A 17085-nucleotide genomic window follows, 5' to 3' on the forward strand; every position below is an offset into this window, starting at 1 on the left:
AAGCCATACTAGTCTCAAATCAAACATGGTGTGTGTATGGTATACACGGGTTTCTTGTATACAAACAATACCGGATGCGCGCGCATCCAGGAGGCAATAAACCGCTATCTGTTATGCCGAGTTCTGTAATAAAAGAATAAAAGAACATTGTAATTAACGTAGATTTCGCATTGTTTGTAATTTTTTGTTGACTCAATAATAAACTGCAATTTCAGAGTTGGATCTGTTTGTTTGTGTTTCATATTAATATAACATTATGTAAAAAGTCCAACTGTTTACGAATCAAAATCCGGACATACTGTGATGCATGAATTATCATGTTAGACTAAGTTAGTAATAGTCAATGTTAGCAGTGCAGCATAGAGCCCGAATTTGCTTTTATATAAGTTAACCTTGTTTACGTTACTTTACGACCTGCAACATTTCATGACTGCACACATATAACGTTACTTACTGTAAATCAAAGATTTGACGATGGATTATGTGCTGTCATGAGCACATACTAGAGTTTAACTGCTCAGCCAGTTATGAACAGTGAAAAAAATACATGTTTATTTTTTCAAACAGCTATTTAGATCGCAAATTTGACATTTAGTATACCAAGTGTGTAGTATAGGTCTACTACAAGAAAACATTCAAATAAATGCTGTTCTTTTGAATTTTCTATTCATCAAAGAATCCTAAATAAAATATGTCACAAAAATAAGAAGCAGCACAACTGTTTTCAACATTGATAATTATCAGAAATGTTTCTTGAGCGTCAAATCATCATATTAGAATGATTTGTGAAGGATCATGTGACACTAAAGACTGGAGAAATGATGCTGAAAATTCAGCTTTGATAAATTACACGTTTTCTTTTTGAATGCATTTTAAAATGTATGTTCCAATAATATTTCATAATATTCCTGTTTTACAGAATTTTTGAGCACAAGAGACTGCTTTCAAAAACATAAAAATCTTACCAACCCCAAACTTTTGAACAGTAGTGTATACATGGATTTCGAATAAAATACTTATATATATCAGGCCATACAATTGCTGGCCACTTGTCATCCACAATCCAAAGATCGTCATGTATTGCGTAGGGATCCGGCAAGATCTCACCATTGCTGAGAGTAAGTTTTTTAATATTATCGCCACGTATATGTGTGCAGTCATGAAATGTTGCAGGTCGTAAAGTAACGTAAACAAGGTTAACTTATATAAAAGCAAATTCGGGCTCTATAGATGCTGCACTGCTAACATTGGCTGTTACATTACTAACTTAGTCTAACATGATAATTAGCATTTTGACTTAGCGACAACACCACCACTATGCTACTAGCCTACCCTGAACCCTTTAACGTTACTCTGGTACGAAGGCCGCGGGTCTTTTCTGCCTCCTGGTTGCGTGCGCATGCAGTGATGACGTCGCCGAGAAATCCATGTATTGGTCCAAATGCTGAGTAAATCACGAAAAAAAAAAGAAAAAAAAAATGAGTAAACAATTCCTTACAGATTGCAAACTGACAGAAGAAATCAAGAAAATAATCTTTAATGTTCAATAACCTGAAAGACTCAAGCCGGAACTCATCTGTAAAATGGACCTGTGTTATTCATTCTGCCCATGACGATTGCAGTTGGCTCACTAAGCAGAAATAAGGGGTTCATTTATAAATTATATTACTTTTTATTCAATTTCATGGTTGACATTGAGCAGTTATAGATGAGTTACTGGCAGCGCTCCTCTCGCTCTCTGCAGTTGCAGTGGCAACATGTCACGAAAATCACCTTTGTCCACTCATCTTCAATTTAGAACACAGGCATTGGAAATTGATTCTTTTGAAAAAGTATGACTCGCATTTTTATTCTGGCCAGTGGAGGAAGAAGAGGCCGTCACTTTCTCTCTCTCCGATTTGTAAGTGAATCCCAGTTTCAGTGCAACGTGAAATTAATCACACCAATGTTTTGTACGTTGTAAAGATGTCAAAGAAATGGCTGTGCGAAACGAAATGTCCACAAGATGAGTTCTAGCATCTGAGGATATATTTAGTCTCAGTCAGTCCTGCATGATTTTATGTTTCTCTGTGCTTTTCTCAGATCAGAACGAGGGGCGATACAGTAAATAATTGACAGCTGTTTACTGTGACTTCACAATAATTATGCCGTCATATTACTGTGATTTAGCAGTAAGCTGCTGTAGAATTACTGTATTTAACTGAATGTCTATACATTACTGTGATTTAGCATAAATTATGGACCAAACAAAACTGATAAAAACAATGGTTTAACTTTTATTTTTTAGAAGAAAAATACATTTTAATAACAGGAATAAAACACTGGGTAACATGAATGAACACTATCAGATATGTTTGGAATAATTATTATTTTTAATGTTTTTGAAAGAACACTCTATGCTCACAGAGGCTGCGTTTATTTGATCAAAAATACAGTAAAAGCTGCTATATTGGGGAATAGTATTATAATTTAAAATAACTGTTTTGTGATTTATTCCTGTGATGGCAAAGCAGTAATTTCTCTAGTCTTCAGTGTCACATGATTCTTCAGCAGCAAATCAGCATAATAGAATGAATTCTGGAATAATGATGCTGAAAATTCAGTTTTGTATACATTCAAAATATATTCAAATAGAAAACAGCAAGTAAAAATATCTCACAACATCACTGTTTGTACGCTTTCAACAACAGCCTTGGTGAGAGTAAAGGATAAAAGTTAAGACACTTCTTTTAAAAACATTTAAAAAATCATAAATATTCTAAACTTTTGACCAGTAGTGTATTAAATAAAGGCAAAATTATAAAACACATAGTCACAGTTGTCACATTTAAAAGAAACGAAGTCACAGTTGAAATATTAAGTCACAGTTGAGTGTGTTTCTTGTGCGGCTCTCATACATTTAAATGCACAGAGAGGCAGAACAGTCTTATTTCATCTTTTTCTCACTGAAACGGTTTGTGAACATGTAAATACCCTGAAGGGACAAAAACAAAATCGCACTGCATTGACAGAGTAAATTTACTTCATGAATTGAATGCTAATTCACTCTATTACAATTGTTGGTTACACTTCATTTCAGTAGTCCACTTTAGACATTCTACTACCTAGTAACTTTGCAACTACTTGTCATCTAACTCTCATTTATTTGCATCTACATGTCAACTTACTCTCATTAGAGCATTAGTAGATCAGGTTTAGGGTTAGTAGAATAAGTTTACATGTATTTGCAAAGTTACTTAGTCAGTAGAATGTCTAGACTATCATAATTAAGTCTTTGCAGATATTAAGCAGACATTCTACTAATATTCTAATGAGAGTTAGTTGACATGTACTTGCAAAGTTACTTATAGTAGAATGTCTAAAGTGAAGTATCAAAATCAAGTGCCACCCAATTGTTTATGTCCCTGTCATGCTCCTGTTCTTATTTAGAGCTTCACATGTCAGAAAATGACACATAATCTGGCAGCCCTCGGCAGATGTGACAGACCTCACAGAAGAGGGTGGGATTCCAGAAGAAACAGTCAGAAGGTGTGACAAGAATAACAAAAAAACAGTCCAGATGGCACGCTGATCATTTTCTAAGTGCATTGATTAGTTTTGGTGAAAAACAAGCTGAAATTTAAGCAATTTTAACCATTAAATCAAAGTGGACGTCATTGTTCTCTTGTCCATTCAGCGCGTCACACTCGGGTCCAGTAGGTGGTAGTAAAGCGCCTGACACTCTTGTTCACAGAAATAATTCACCCAAAAATGGACATTTTGTCATCTCACCCTCATGTCATTCCAAACCTGTGTAACTTTCTTTTGTCTGTAGAGTACAAAGTAAGATATTTTAAGAAATTACTGTGTTTTCTTTGTCCATACATTGGAAGTCAATAGAGTGCTGCAGTGATGATGTATTATTGTAGGCCAACCCCATTAGGATTTTGAAATGAGTTGTCAGACTAGTTCCAGTCTTACTTCCTGCGTGAACTTACGTGGGTTTGTAACAAATTTGCATAATGTCAGCCTGTGGTCTTCATTGGCTGCCCGTGAACAACGTCTACTTTGACCCTCAAACACTGTAGTTCTATCTGAGACCTGAAAGGGTTTGGTTTGTTGACATGTCGAGATGACATTGTGTTCTGCACTGTGAAAGCAAATCCACTTTGCAAGAACTTCTAAAGGATGAGGATTCTAATTGATAAGATAAAACCCCATTACTGTGCATATCACTGTGTATGCAAGTGTTGAGGAGGAGCTAAAATCCAGATATGGTAATGGCGTTTTCTTTCTGACACACATTGTGCGTGGTAGACCAGTCACAACCAAGCGTGCCGCACAAGGCCTGAAAAGTGAAGCCAAAGTGTCTCGTTCGCCCCCCGGTGGCTGGTCCCCTTATAGGTCATAAGCCCCGCCTCCGATGGAAACTAAATCAGATTACACTTCAAATGAATGTTTTCTGTCAATTTAGGTCGTTTTTTTTACGCTGATGTAAATTTAAGTGTTCGTTTTATTTGAATAAGTTTGGTCTTAGTTAGTTATTTGATGCTATAAAAAACGGGAATGTGACGTCATGATTGACAGCTGTGATTGACAGCTTCTCTAAACAAAGTAGTCGCTTAGGCACCAACAGACTTTTTGGGGGATTTTCGGGAGGAGATTGGAGTTTCAGCTTTAATTTCTACATGTCCATAACTGTTTATTTCACACTGACATAATGTGTTGTTCTGCAGTAAACTAGGCTACTAACGGTTTCTGCGAGAGTGAGGGCGGGACCTTGATATCGCGGCTTTACTTCCCGCTCACTACTGCGCAGACTCGGGTCCCGCATTCACTACTGCGTAGACTCGGGTCCCGCATTCACTACTGTGAAGACTCGGGTACCGCATTCACTACTGCGCAGACTCGGGTCCCGCATTCACTACTGCGCAGACTCGGGTCCCGCATTCACTACTGCGCAGACTCGGGTCCCGCATTCACTACTGCGCAGACTCGGGTCCCGCATTCACTACTGCGCAGACTCGGGTCCCGCATTCACTACTGCGCAGACTCGGATCCCGCATTCACTACTGCGTAGACTCGGGTCCCGCATTCACTACTGCGTAGACTCGGATCCCGCATTCACTACTGCGCAGACTCGGGTCCCGCATTCACTACTGCGTAGACTCGGGTCCCGCATTCACTACTGCGCAGACTCGGGTCCCGCATTCACTACTGCGAAGACTCGGGTACCGCATTCACTACTGCGTAGACTCGGATCCCGCATTCACTACTGCGCAGACTCGGGTCCCGCATTCACTACTGCGCAGACTCGGGTCCCGCATTCACTACTGCGTAGACTCGGATCCCGCATTCACTACTGCGTAGACTCGGGTCCCGCATTCACTACTGCGTAGACTCGGATCCCGCATTCACTACTGCGCAGACTCGGGTCCCGCATTCACTACTGCGTAGACTCGGATCCCGCATTCACTACTGCGCAGACTCGGGTCCCGCATTCACTACTGCGAAGACTCGGGTACCGCATTCACTACTGCGTAGACTCGGATCCCGCATTCACTACTGCGCAGACTCGGGTCCCGCATTCACTACTGCGAAGACTCGGGTACCGCATTCACTACTGCGTAGACTCGGATCCCGCATTCACTACTGCGCAGACTCGGGTCCCGCATTCACTACTGCGTAGACTCGGGTCCCGCATTCACTACTGCGCAGAAGCAGGTCCCAAATCTGCACAAGATATCAGCGCTATTATATTAGGTATTAGATACCTAATAGATATTAGGTAATAGATAAATGATAATAATAATAGATAATAGATATGAAGTCCTAATAGATATTAGGACTTCAGTTTTCACCAATGGAAGAGAGTGAAGGGGGGTCGTCCATCTTTTTTTTTACAGTCTATGGTCACAACAGACTGAGCCATCTGACCAATCAGAGCAGAGTAGGCTCTTGGAAAGGCGGGGTTTAGAGAGAACTAATTCTTTATCGAACGGTTTCAGACAATGTGAGAAAAGAGGTGATGCTGCAGTGTATATTATGAGAAAATCAAAGTGTTTTTTGCCCTTCAAAGAATGTAAACCTATTGTTGGAGACCCTTACAAATTAAATTAGGAACATTTCAAATAGCATAATAGGGGCACTTTAAACAATATTTTCCCTGAAAGTTTGAGTTCGAATGTAAAAGCAAACTAGTGATTAGTTTACCTGTTCGGCTTGATGAAGTTACTGATGTATTTTATTTCGTAGAATAAACATGAAAATATCTTGAGCTTGTATTAACCACAGAATTTAACCAAAATCCTATTTTAAAAAAAACTCAAGGAAGATTGAACCGGAAAGTGCTAAAATCTTAACTTGTTTTTGCACTACAAATCCCTGCAGCACTCTATGGTCACCAAAGCTGTTTGGTAACCAGAATTCTTCAAAATATCTTCTTTTATGTTCCACAGTAGAAAGTAAGTCATTCAGGTTTGGAACGACAAGAGGATGAGTAAATGATGACAGAATTATCATTTTGGGTTATTGAAGTCAGTCACAATGTAATGCCACTGCACTCTATTCACCCATCCGTATATTCATTAAATTATCTCCTATGTGATCCACAAAAGAAAGAGAGGCATACAGCTTTAGAATGACGTGAGGTTGAGTAAATGATTTTTACTTTAATATCTTTTGACTATGATAAATTACAGCCTAACGGTAGTCATCACTTTTGTCTGCACTATATTGCATGTCTAAAGATACATTAACTGTGTTCGAGGTTAGTGTTCATTAAACTCCAGCTACTGTTTAAGAAAAAGTTATATGCAATTGTGCACAATATTATTATTTTTTTCATACAACAAAAGAAAGAAATTGATCAATGAATGAGTAAGCGAAAATAGACCGGAGCAAAAACACAGCTGTAAATAGAATGTCCATTCAAATTTAACACAACATTTAGAAGTAATCAATATATAACTACTGGGGGGAAAAAACAGCATTTTAAATAGGCCTTCGTGTGAAATTCATCACTATGGATCATGTGAGGTTAAGGCTAATGACACTAATCATTACTTGAAAGACTTTGAGAATAAAGGATTGTTCAGAAAAGGTCACATGTCTTCATATTTTCCAATTAAAGTGTGTTAAATGAAAAAAGAAGTAATTATTTAATCCATCACACAATTTTATATGTTATGATTTTTTCTATTTATTATTTGATCAGTGAGTTTCACAGGGCCCTTTGCTGTTCTAATCCCTAAATATGTCACAATTCAAAAACCTGCATGCCAGATTTCTTAAAGAAAAGGGCCTGGGTGAAATCTCACAGCCATGTAGTGGGAATTTAAAGTCTGGTTTTCCTTTTTCATTCCTTTTTCCAGGACAAAGTGCGGACAGAATTAACAATGGAGACAGCGCTATTCCCCGCAGAAATCTGTTGTCATGTCAGCAGACCTGGCTATCTTTTCCTATCAGTTTTAAAAGAGCATTTTGTTGCACTCACCTGCCACAAAAATGTCAGAGAATGCCAGCCACCAAGCTCGGAAAAACTAACTCCTGACGCCACAGCAGACTAGCTTTTATTCACGCCATGCTAATGAGGTGACCTTGACCTGCGTCATTCCCTTGCGGAAGGGACTCGGTTGAATGACACAATCACCGACGGGCAAAATCATTTTCCTGTCATCTTGGAATTGCGCACTTCAGAGATTGGCTGTGATTAGATGCATGAGGCTGCAGGGATGTTTCAAGGAGTCTCCCCGTCTCATTTCCTGTTTGCTGTTATAGGATAACAATGTCAAGCAACAGCCTCATAGATAAAAAAAAAAAAAAAAAAGCTTTATTTTATATTTTAAAGACATATAATTTTAATTCTAGATAAATGATCATTTTTATATAATATATAAACACTATAAAATGTGACGTTTTTTGTGAGTTGTGAGTTTTGTGATTTTTTTTTTTACAAATATGTAATATATTTATATATAATATAAATATGCAATATATAGTTAATTTACATAATATTAATATTAAAAGCAACAGCCTTTAAGATTTTTGCTAATTAAAGGGCTATATGTTTTTAAAATAATGTAATAGCCTACATAAAATAATAAAATAAATGATCATATTTGCCCTGATCATGATATATATAATCTGTAATATAAATATATAATATATGTAAATTTATATACTATTATACATATCAGCAATATATTATGAAAAAATACAGTATATATACAGTATGTATATATACAGTATATATATATATATATATATATATATACATAATGTGTGTGTGTGTGTGTGTGTGTGTGTGTGTGTGTGTGTGTGTGTGTGTGTGTGTGTGTGTGTGTGTGTGTGTGTGTGTGTGTGTGTGTGTGTGTGTGTGTGTGTGTGTGTGTATGGCTTGGTCTGCTAAATATTTAGTAGACTTAATGACTTTAAACCATTTTTATCACAAATCATTCGTCAGGAAATGAGCACGAATTATACAAATGATAAGAAATTTGCAGAATAGCCTTCCCCAACTTGCAGACAGCTTTTTACAGAAAGAAGAGTCAGTGTTGTTCCACTCAATGTTAATGGCTTCAAACTGTTCATGAGTCGTTGAAAAATATCTCCCAGTTTGTTTGAGTTTAATATGAGATCAAATATTCCTTATATGATTCAAATCTTGACTCCGACTGGCCAAAACATGAACCTGATGGCCTTGTTCTCAAGCCACTTCTTGGCTATCTTTGCAACTTGGGTACGATCATTGTCTTATCATCTGATAATTCTTCTTTAGATAACAACTTTTCATTTGTGGGAAGCAAGCCTTTCTGCAATATTCTCCAGTGCTCCAAAGCATCATATGACTCTTCACAGTGAAGTAGCCCACCAATACCAGCCGCTAAATAAGCTTCCCACACAATGACACTCTTCCTCCATGCTTCACTGTGCTAGAGATGCATTTTATTATATTTCTCAACAGATTTTCGAAGACACCGCTCTGGAGCATCACCATGTAACTTTTGTTTTGCTCACCTGGTTTAAAGCAAGCATCATTCCGGGCCTGTGTTTCCTCCAAGTCATGAATTCTTTGTGTGATTTCTAAGCATTGTTCTTTTTGGCATTTTTTTACTTTGTCTTACTTGATTTGTACCTCACGCTCCCAGCTAGAATAATTGCCACAAGCACTTTCTTGCATGTCACTACAGTAAGAAAGCATCTGCCTGGAAGATGAATGTAAATGTAAATGTAAAATTGCTGTTAAAACGTCCTTCGGAGCAGAATGTTTTACAGAACAGCTCATGGCATATCTATCAGTCATGGTGAAGGGTATACGATACGTGCTGATAGATTTCACAGCGAGCAGGGAAGCAGGTGGCCTCATTGAACTCCTGTCTGCAATGCAACGGCAAAGCTTCACTTTTCTTGTTCCTCAAAGCACTAAAAGGTCTAAATGCAGCTAGGTAAGCCGCCACAAGACGCAAACATAAAGAAAAGCCCAGACTGAATTTATAATTCAGTCTCAGCAAAGCCCCACTCAAACCGCTAAGAGAGGTCACGGATGGAAGCTAATGGACATCTCAACTATTCAGAGCAGCACACGAATTAGCTTTGAGGTCAAATTAGAATCGTGCAATTACTATTCACAAATGGATGGATTTTAATACATAACCTTGTTCTTCCAACACATTTAAACAAAGACATCCCCTGTCAGCCCTCTCTACTTGCTCCATTTATTGCGTCCAAATGCATGCTTTTGAAATACACCTGACAGTTTTCGGGAGTTTGTGTTGTAAGTATGATCTGAATGACAGCTTTAACGCAGGCTTCTTTGAATTCAGATTCTACCTCGTGGATTGCTACAGGAGGCTTTCGGTTGGTTGGCGGAGTGACAAATTTGGGGTTTGTCTTGGCTTGTTTTGAAGAGATACTGCAACGGCAGGCCTTGAGGCAGTGCTAGTCATTAGAATGCCAATGCCATGGAAGCGCTCATGAGAACAGCTACCCTGGACTAGAAGATTGCAATTTTTTTGAAAAGTTGCATCACAAATGGCGTCATGTTTCATTCGGCGTGAATGTAAATGAGTCGGGGACTGAAGTTCATTCAACAGGTTGCAATCTTAAAGGGATAGTTCATCCAAAAAGTGAGAATTCTGTCATTTGCTCTCCCTCACGTCATTCCAAACCTGTGTGACTGTGTTTCTTCTGTGGAACAAATAAGAGTTGGTTACACTTTGTTTCAAAGTGTCCTTGTTATGTAGCATAACAGTAAATTATGCATAATTACATGCTACTAACCATCAACCAAGCCCTATACCCTAAAGTACATGTTGTTAATTAATATTTCTCACATGAGTAACTCACATGATCTCTTAAAATAAAGTGTAACCGAAGAGTTTTGGCTGTGTTTTTATTTATTTTTTAATTTTTTTACCATAGATATCAGAGGGGTTTCAAAATCAATACAAAATATTTTCTATGTTCCACAGAATAAAAAATTGGAAATTTCACTCAATGATTCTACTAACATCTTTTACAATGTGTTACTCTATATCTGTATTACTTTCATTCCAGTGTTATTTTTTTGTATTATTTATATATTATTATAGAAGTTAACTTCTTATTTTTTCAGTTTTCATTTGAATTTTGGTTTAAGTTTTTGTAATTTTGTTCTGTGCTGTTTTGGCTTAAAAAAATAAAATAAAAATATATATTTAGCTTTAATTTATGTTTTATTTCAATTTTAGTTTTAGACATTTTAGCACTTATTTTATTTCAGTATGTTGCCAAGGCAAGTTTTTTATTTTATTTTTTTTATATTATTTTATTTTATTTCATCTTTTCATTTAATTTAACGAAAACATTTTTTGATACAACACTGTTGTACAACACTGTTTCTTTCTACCGCTGAGTACGAAAAGAGAAATATGTTATTGTTCTGGTTAATCTATCTTTTTAGATGCCGTTAAAATGAATGTTGGATCTAAACATGTTAACCCTCACCAGTGCGTCGGCGCACTGAAGCGTTTTTTTATTTATTTAGTTCAAAGTTACTATCAGATTAAATGTTATACTTTGACAAACTATACATCATTAAAAAGATATAAGACTCAAGTTTCAGTATTTGACCACTATTGTATTCTGAGAAACTTATAGTGACAGTTATGTCTTAATTTGTGTCAGGAGTTATGAAATGAAAAAATGCATCGATACCTTTAATATGAATTATGAGCGTCAGCTGGTCCATTCAGAAAAAAAAACTCCGTGCTGTCGTCATGACAGTGCTTCACAAAACAACGTTCCTCAGGACTTTTAGCTCAAAAATGTGCAGACTTGGAGAAATATTGATATATTCTCATAGATTCACATCATATTTCTATAGACAGGAATAATATTTATTGAATTTATACCCAAATGCGTCGATGTAATCATTATGAGCGCTTCTTACTGAGATGTGCTGTGTTTTCAATTCATACCAATAGCCTGAGGGCGCTATATGCACAAAAATACTCCATATATGGAACATGAAGAAGAGCCATAATCATGTGACCTTCAAGGACGTCACTGATAGCAGCAGCTACACACAAAGCTAACACAGAGATCGCTGTAATATGCAGATACAGACGTTTTGAAAACAATAAACATAATTGCAATGATATGTGATTTGCCTGTGTTCTTCAAGCAATGCCAGGTATTTTTATAATATATTATATTTATAATGTATTGCTAATCGATATAGACTTTATCATTGTACATAATTCTATAAATATATTTTCTGTCTGATTTTTTTTTTTATCTGAAGCCAAATTAGATCACAGAAGATTATTTAAAACACTCCACTTGCGTTATAAAGTACGTTTGTAGCACAAACATGGTTTTAATCTCATAAATGGTCGTGTATTGATGGTGTGCTAAGCTAACATGCTAGCTAGGCCCAAAATAAAGTAATTTGACATGATCTTGAAAAACATTTAACTAAATACAGAGTTTTAGACTTATCATTTTCAGATTTTAAATATAACATGGTCACACATATGGCTTTAGCTGCAGTGCATTTCTAGATTGCTCCAGGGCCCACTTCAATTTTATTTTCATGAATATGTTTAATAAAAACAAATTTCTAATAACTTTACAAAACTTTGAAGCTATTTAAAAAAATGTTTTTTCATTATGACAATAATTAATTCTACATTTACAATAAACTACCAGGTGTCAGCTTTCAAATGAGATCATACTTGTGCTTTTAGTGCAAAGGGTTCATGAACTGTATCTGTTTCAGTTTGGGTATGTCATTTCTGGGGATTTTTCCAAAAGTGGCGTTGCAGCTTAACAGGTTAAGGCCCGTACACACCGGGACGAATATCGGCGCGCGTTATTCGCCAGCGTTTTTCAACGCGTTTTTTGTGTTCACACCCAAGCGATTTTCGCTGACGATGAGCCGAGTGAACATGCAAATTCATTCCCTGACATTAGATGGCGCTTAATGTAAAACAGAAATACAATACCACTCCATAACAGTATATGAAGAGTTCAGATGCAAAAGCCTCTAAGTGCCATCTGAAATTTTCTTCTAGAATGATCATTTTTATCAAGCTTGTATATTTAAGTTCAGTAATTTCACTTAAATTACAATTAATAGGTAATTTTCATTGCCATTTAAGTGAAATTACTGAACTTAAATATACGAGCTTGATAAAAATGATCATTCTAGAAGAAAATTTCAGATGGCACTTAGAGGCTTTTGCATCTGAACTCTTCATATACTCTGCAATACCACTCCATAACAGTTCTCTTTTATCAAGATTTTTGTAGTCTCTGTCGCGTTTGTCATATAGTTCTTTATTCCGACACCAACGAGACCAGCTCTACATCTCGTCATTTCTTCCCCGCAGTGTCTGTCTATGGGCAGTGTAGACGCTACTTGGCGTATATCTTCTTCGCTGTTACGTATGTGTGCTCGGCAAGACTGTTTTGTGTTTGAGCGCCCCCAAGTTGTGTTTTACTGTAACTTCAGAAGCTCCAGACACGTGAGCAAAAGCACCAATCTCATTGGTCGGATAGTTTTTGACGCGGCGCGTCAAACCAAAAAAACGAACCCGAGGCGTTTAAAAAAAAATTACGCTTTTACGCGTGCCGTTTTTCGCGTCGGTGTGCACACTCACATTGGCGCCCTTTGTTTAGTCACGAGGCGTTAAACGTCGGCGAATATCGCGCGCGAAATTCGTCCCGGTGTGTACGGGCCTTTAGACATTCAAAAAGGACAGAAATTAAGCATGAAAGTGTCATAAAACAATCCTAAAATGATTCTACTATATTCCAATTATTTCATGATTGAAGCCGCAATGTTGTATGTTGCAATTTGTAAATAAATTATTCTTTTGAGCAAGATCTCAACACCACAAACAACCCAACCCATTACAGGCTGCTGTCCCTCACAGCCTTGTTTTGAATCACATCCATTGAAATACTGTGTTTACCCCGACTAAGATCTGCTGCAAGCTTTTGGCGTGAAGTTGAGGATAGTTTTGAATGCCTTTTGGGTGCTTCTCATGTTGATTTCATTAAGAAATGCATCAGTTTTTCTGAGGTTACGCTCGAATCATCTTTGAAACAGTGTTTCATGTTGGTCTGATTCAATACAGAGTAATAAAACCCAAGCAAGCAGCACATCTCCTTGTGGCCACTCCAATACCTCATTTTGTGCAAGTCACACAAGATTAAGCCACCGCCGGCCATGCTGATTACACTCCCAGTCTAATATCATGGCTGAATTTTTTTTTTTCCAGTATCATTCTTTATGAGACAGATGAGACCATACTCTTCAATTCAGCGGCATCTGCGGAGTTTCTTGATATTAAAAGGCTCGTTAACATCTATTGCTTGACTCCCCAGTGATTGTGTTAAGTCCTGTGCGTGACCTTTGGGATGGTGCAGATTAATAAACATGGAAGACGGAGGAGAGAGTGACTAATCATGCCAGGTTTATTATTAGTCCTGTGCAGAAATGAACTCAGAGCTCCTCCGGGATGCTGCAGGTCCCCCAGATGCCTCGTGTTTTTTAGGGGAGTAGTTTGGTTTATTCCACTGTATATTGACCCTCATGTAATTGTGAACATTATGACCATCATTCTCCATCATCTGGTCTAAAGGTATTGAGGTTTTATTAAACCACCAATCCACTCATTTGTATTAATAGACTTCTAATCATAAGGATAGTTCACCCAAAATGAAAATTCTGTCAGTATTTACTCTCATATTGTTTCACAAAAGGAGACTTTTTTTCATAGAGTCTCATTCTGGTGGCATCTCAAAACTGGCTCCCTTATCATTAAGATTAAATCAAAGTTTAATATTTAACACACATTAATAATTTTAAACGTCTACGCATATCATCAGACATGTGGAGCAAACCGTGGGTCGAATTCAAACAGAAGTGAATACTTTGTGTTTATTCAGAATTCCCTTTCAAGCCTTTTGCGTATGCAGAGCAACACGCCGCTGACTGGAATCACACTTTGGACTTAAATTTATACAGCATATTTCACCATATGATTTGTTTTCCTTGTTAAAGGGATGAGTTTTCGTTTGGTCTTCCTATTTTACTTGGTAAAAATGTCATGCAATGGTTAATAAAAACAAAGTGAGTATGAAATCTGATGCATGAGGAATCTGCAGAGCTTTTTTTTATTTTATTTTTTTGGTTTCAAAACTAGGTGTGTTGTCACATATAAGCGCAAAATAAAAATTGTAAACAAAAAAAAAAACAAGATTTTTTCCTATTTCAGTTTTCTATTCCTATTCTGAAAGCTAAAATAGTAGGGGGGAAAGTCACCAGCAGGGGGAGCAAAGACAGGAAAATATTTTGTTCTGTTTCTATGGAGAACAAACGCCAAACAGAGGAGAGTCTGCTGGCAAAATGAGAACAGGACACAGCTCGTAATAAAACAAGAATCAACGTTGGCTTGGCTTTTCAGAGATGGAGAGAACTGAGACATTTGAAATGTTGTAAAAGCGATGCGCAGATGATGTTTTTATTACTCAACAGGCGAGTAAGGTATTTTATTGAACATAAAATAGCTCTTTTAATAGCTCCAAAGCCGAAGCTCTCTAACAGAGTTCATTGTAAAGCATTATCTATTTTAAAGGGTTATTTCATTGTGATTGTTGTGCTGTGCTGTAATTTATTTTCAAGAAAGTAGAGGTCGACCGATATGGTTTTTTTCAGGCCGATGCCGATGCCGATCTTTTGAAATCCGGGTCGGCCGATGGCCGATAAATGCTGCCGATTTATTTTGGCCGATATTTGGCCGATTATGCGCTTGTTTTTAACCTCTATTTGAAAGATAAAATGTAACACAAATAATTACTTAAGATAGACAAAATTTCTCAACAAAAACATTTATTGAACACTTTACCAATCTGCACTTGTACAAAAGACAAAAAGACCTTGAGATATGTTTGGTAATTGTACCTGAATGAATTGAAAATTAATTTGCTACATTTCAGATTAATATATTTGTTTTCCTTAACATTTTAATTAACAGTAACTTAAACACTTTGCAGTTTGAATGATGTCCTGATAAACAAAATGACGGAGTATGTTTTTATGTTTCCACTGTTCGATCGCGCCCGCGCCTCACACACACGCGCGCGCACACACAAATATAAGTAAACACTTTGCGACTTTAAACACACGCGACATTTCGATCGCGCCCGCGCCTATCTCTCTCTCTCTCTCTCTCTCTCTCTCTCTCTCTCTCTCTCTCTCTCTCTCTCTCTCACACACACACACACACACACACAACATATCCCAGCATTGCAATCTTTACATTGCAGCCTGAGCTAAGGCGGGGCTACAGATTAGGTGTCCCTAAAGAACCCGCGTATCTAACAGTAGTTCCGCATTACTTTGCACACGAGTTTTATTTATTTTTATAGCGTGTATTCTCCGTGGAAATTTATACACCGAACCGTGACGCCTGTACCGATTCGGTTCAATATGAATACATGTACCGTTCCACCCCTAGTCTACAGTGAAATACAGTCACACTTTACACTGTTTGGCCAGCATTTTAACCGTGTTTAATCCAGCTACTTGCTAACGGAATGCCAAAGTTAGCTGCTGACTAGCGTCACGTGCAGCGAAGCGATGTTTCTGTTATTCTAACGTCCGTTTTCAGAGCATCCAAGAGAAGCACAGACATAACAGTAGCACCGAAATGAAGCACAGAAATCCGCGTTGATATTCGGTCCGGTCGTTAAGGCACCAGTGCCGTATTAGCACCGGGTCTGTCTGTATACCCAACCCTAGCAACGACGACGCTAGCAAAGCAAAGCCAGTCCTTCACTAGCCTATAGTTGGTCTCTTTTTTTTATGACTTATTTCTCTGCATTGAGTGACAACCCTCTCAAATATAAGACACACAAACAGAACAAATAAAAGTCTCAGATTCACTGTCTGTAAATTCTTGCTTACTTACTGTAACATGATAGCAACCCTTCTGCTGTGATAATGCAATCTCAACTACGCTATCAATTTCAAAGTAGCCGAACGTCATGTCGCCTATTCATGTTTTTTCTCTAAGTTGGCAGTAACATATCAAAAGTTTTTAATTAAATATAAAGGAGTTTTCTCCAAGGAACTTAGCTCCTTCCTTAGGCACTGGATGAGCTCTGCTCACTCTGCTGGAAAATGACTCTAGGCGCAGCGTGCGTCGAACACGTGTTCCACAACAACAACACTAGGCTGTCCACAGATGCGCCCGCCTAATAATCGGCTTGATACACTTGGATATTGGCCGATGCCGATTATGTAAAAAATGCAAAAAATCGGCCGATTAATCGGCCGACCGATGAATCGGTCGACCTCTACAAGAAAGTGTCTATTACTGGGTAAAGCTACAGTAACAATCTCAGATTGAGATGCTTTCCAAATAAATTAAGTCTACTAGTGAATGTTTTATTTATGAGCAGTAGTATAACCATATTCATCCGCACTGTCACGCTGGGTAACAGCGTTTGGTAACACTTTATTTTAAGGTGACGTACTTACATTATTGCCTACTTACTCAAATAAGTAGGCTACTGAGTAATATTAATTTAACTTCATTTACTTACTATGGA

At 37.5% G+C, this 17085-nt stretch overlaps 1 long non-coding RNA gene across 1 annotated transcript in view; it reads right to left on the bottom strand.

The window, feature by feature from the left end:
- Positions 1 to 16821, bottom strand: part of LOC309507150 — a 195185-nt gene extending 178364 nt beyond the window's left edge. Inside the window, exon 1 of the long non-coding RNA XR_014209048.1 lies at positions 16269 to 16821. This is a non-coding gene — a long non-coding RNA (uncharacterized lncRNA). The remainder of the gene's footprint in view (positions 1 to 16268) is intronic.
- Between the last annotated feature and the right edge of the window lie 264 nt (positions 16822 to 17085).

Source organism: Leuciscus leuciscus, assembly GCF_965113295.1.
Source record: "Leuciscus leuciscus genome assembly, chromosome: 9".
NCBI lineage: Eukaryota > Metazoa > Chordata > Actinopteri > Cypriniformes > Leuciscidae > Leuciscus > Leuciscus leuciscus.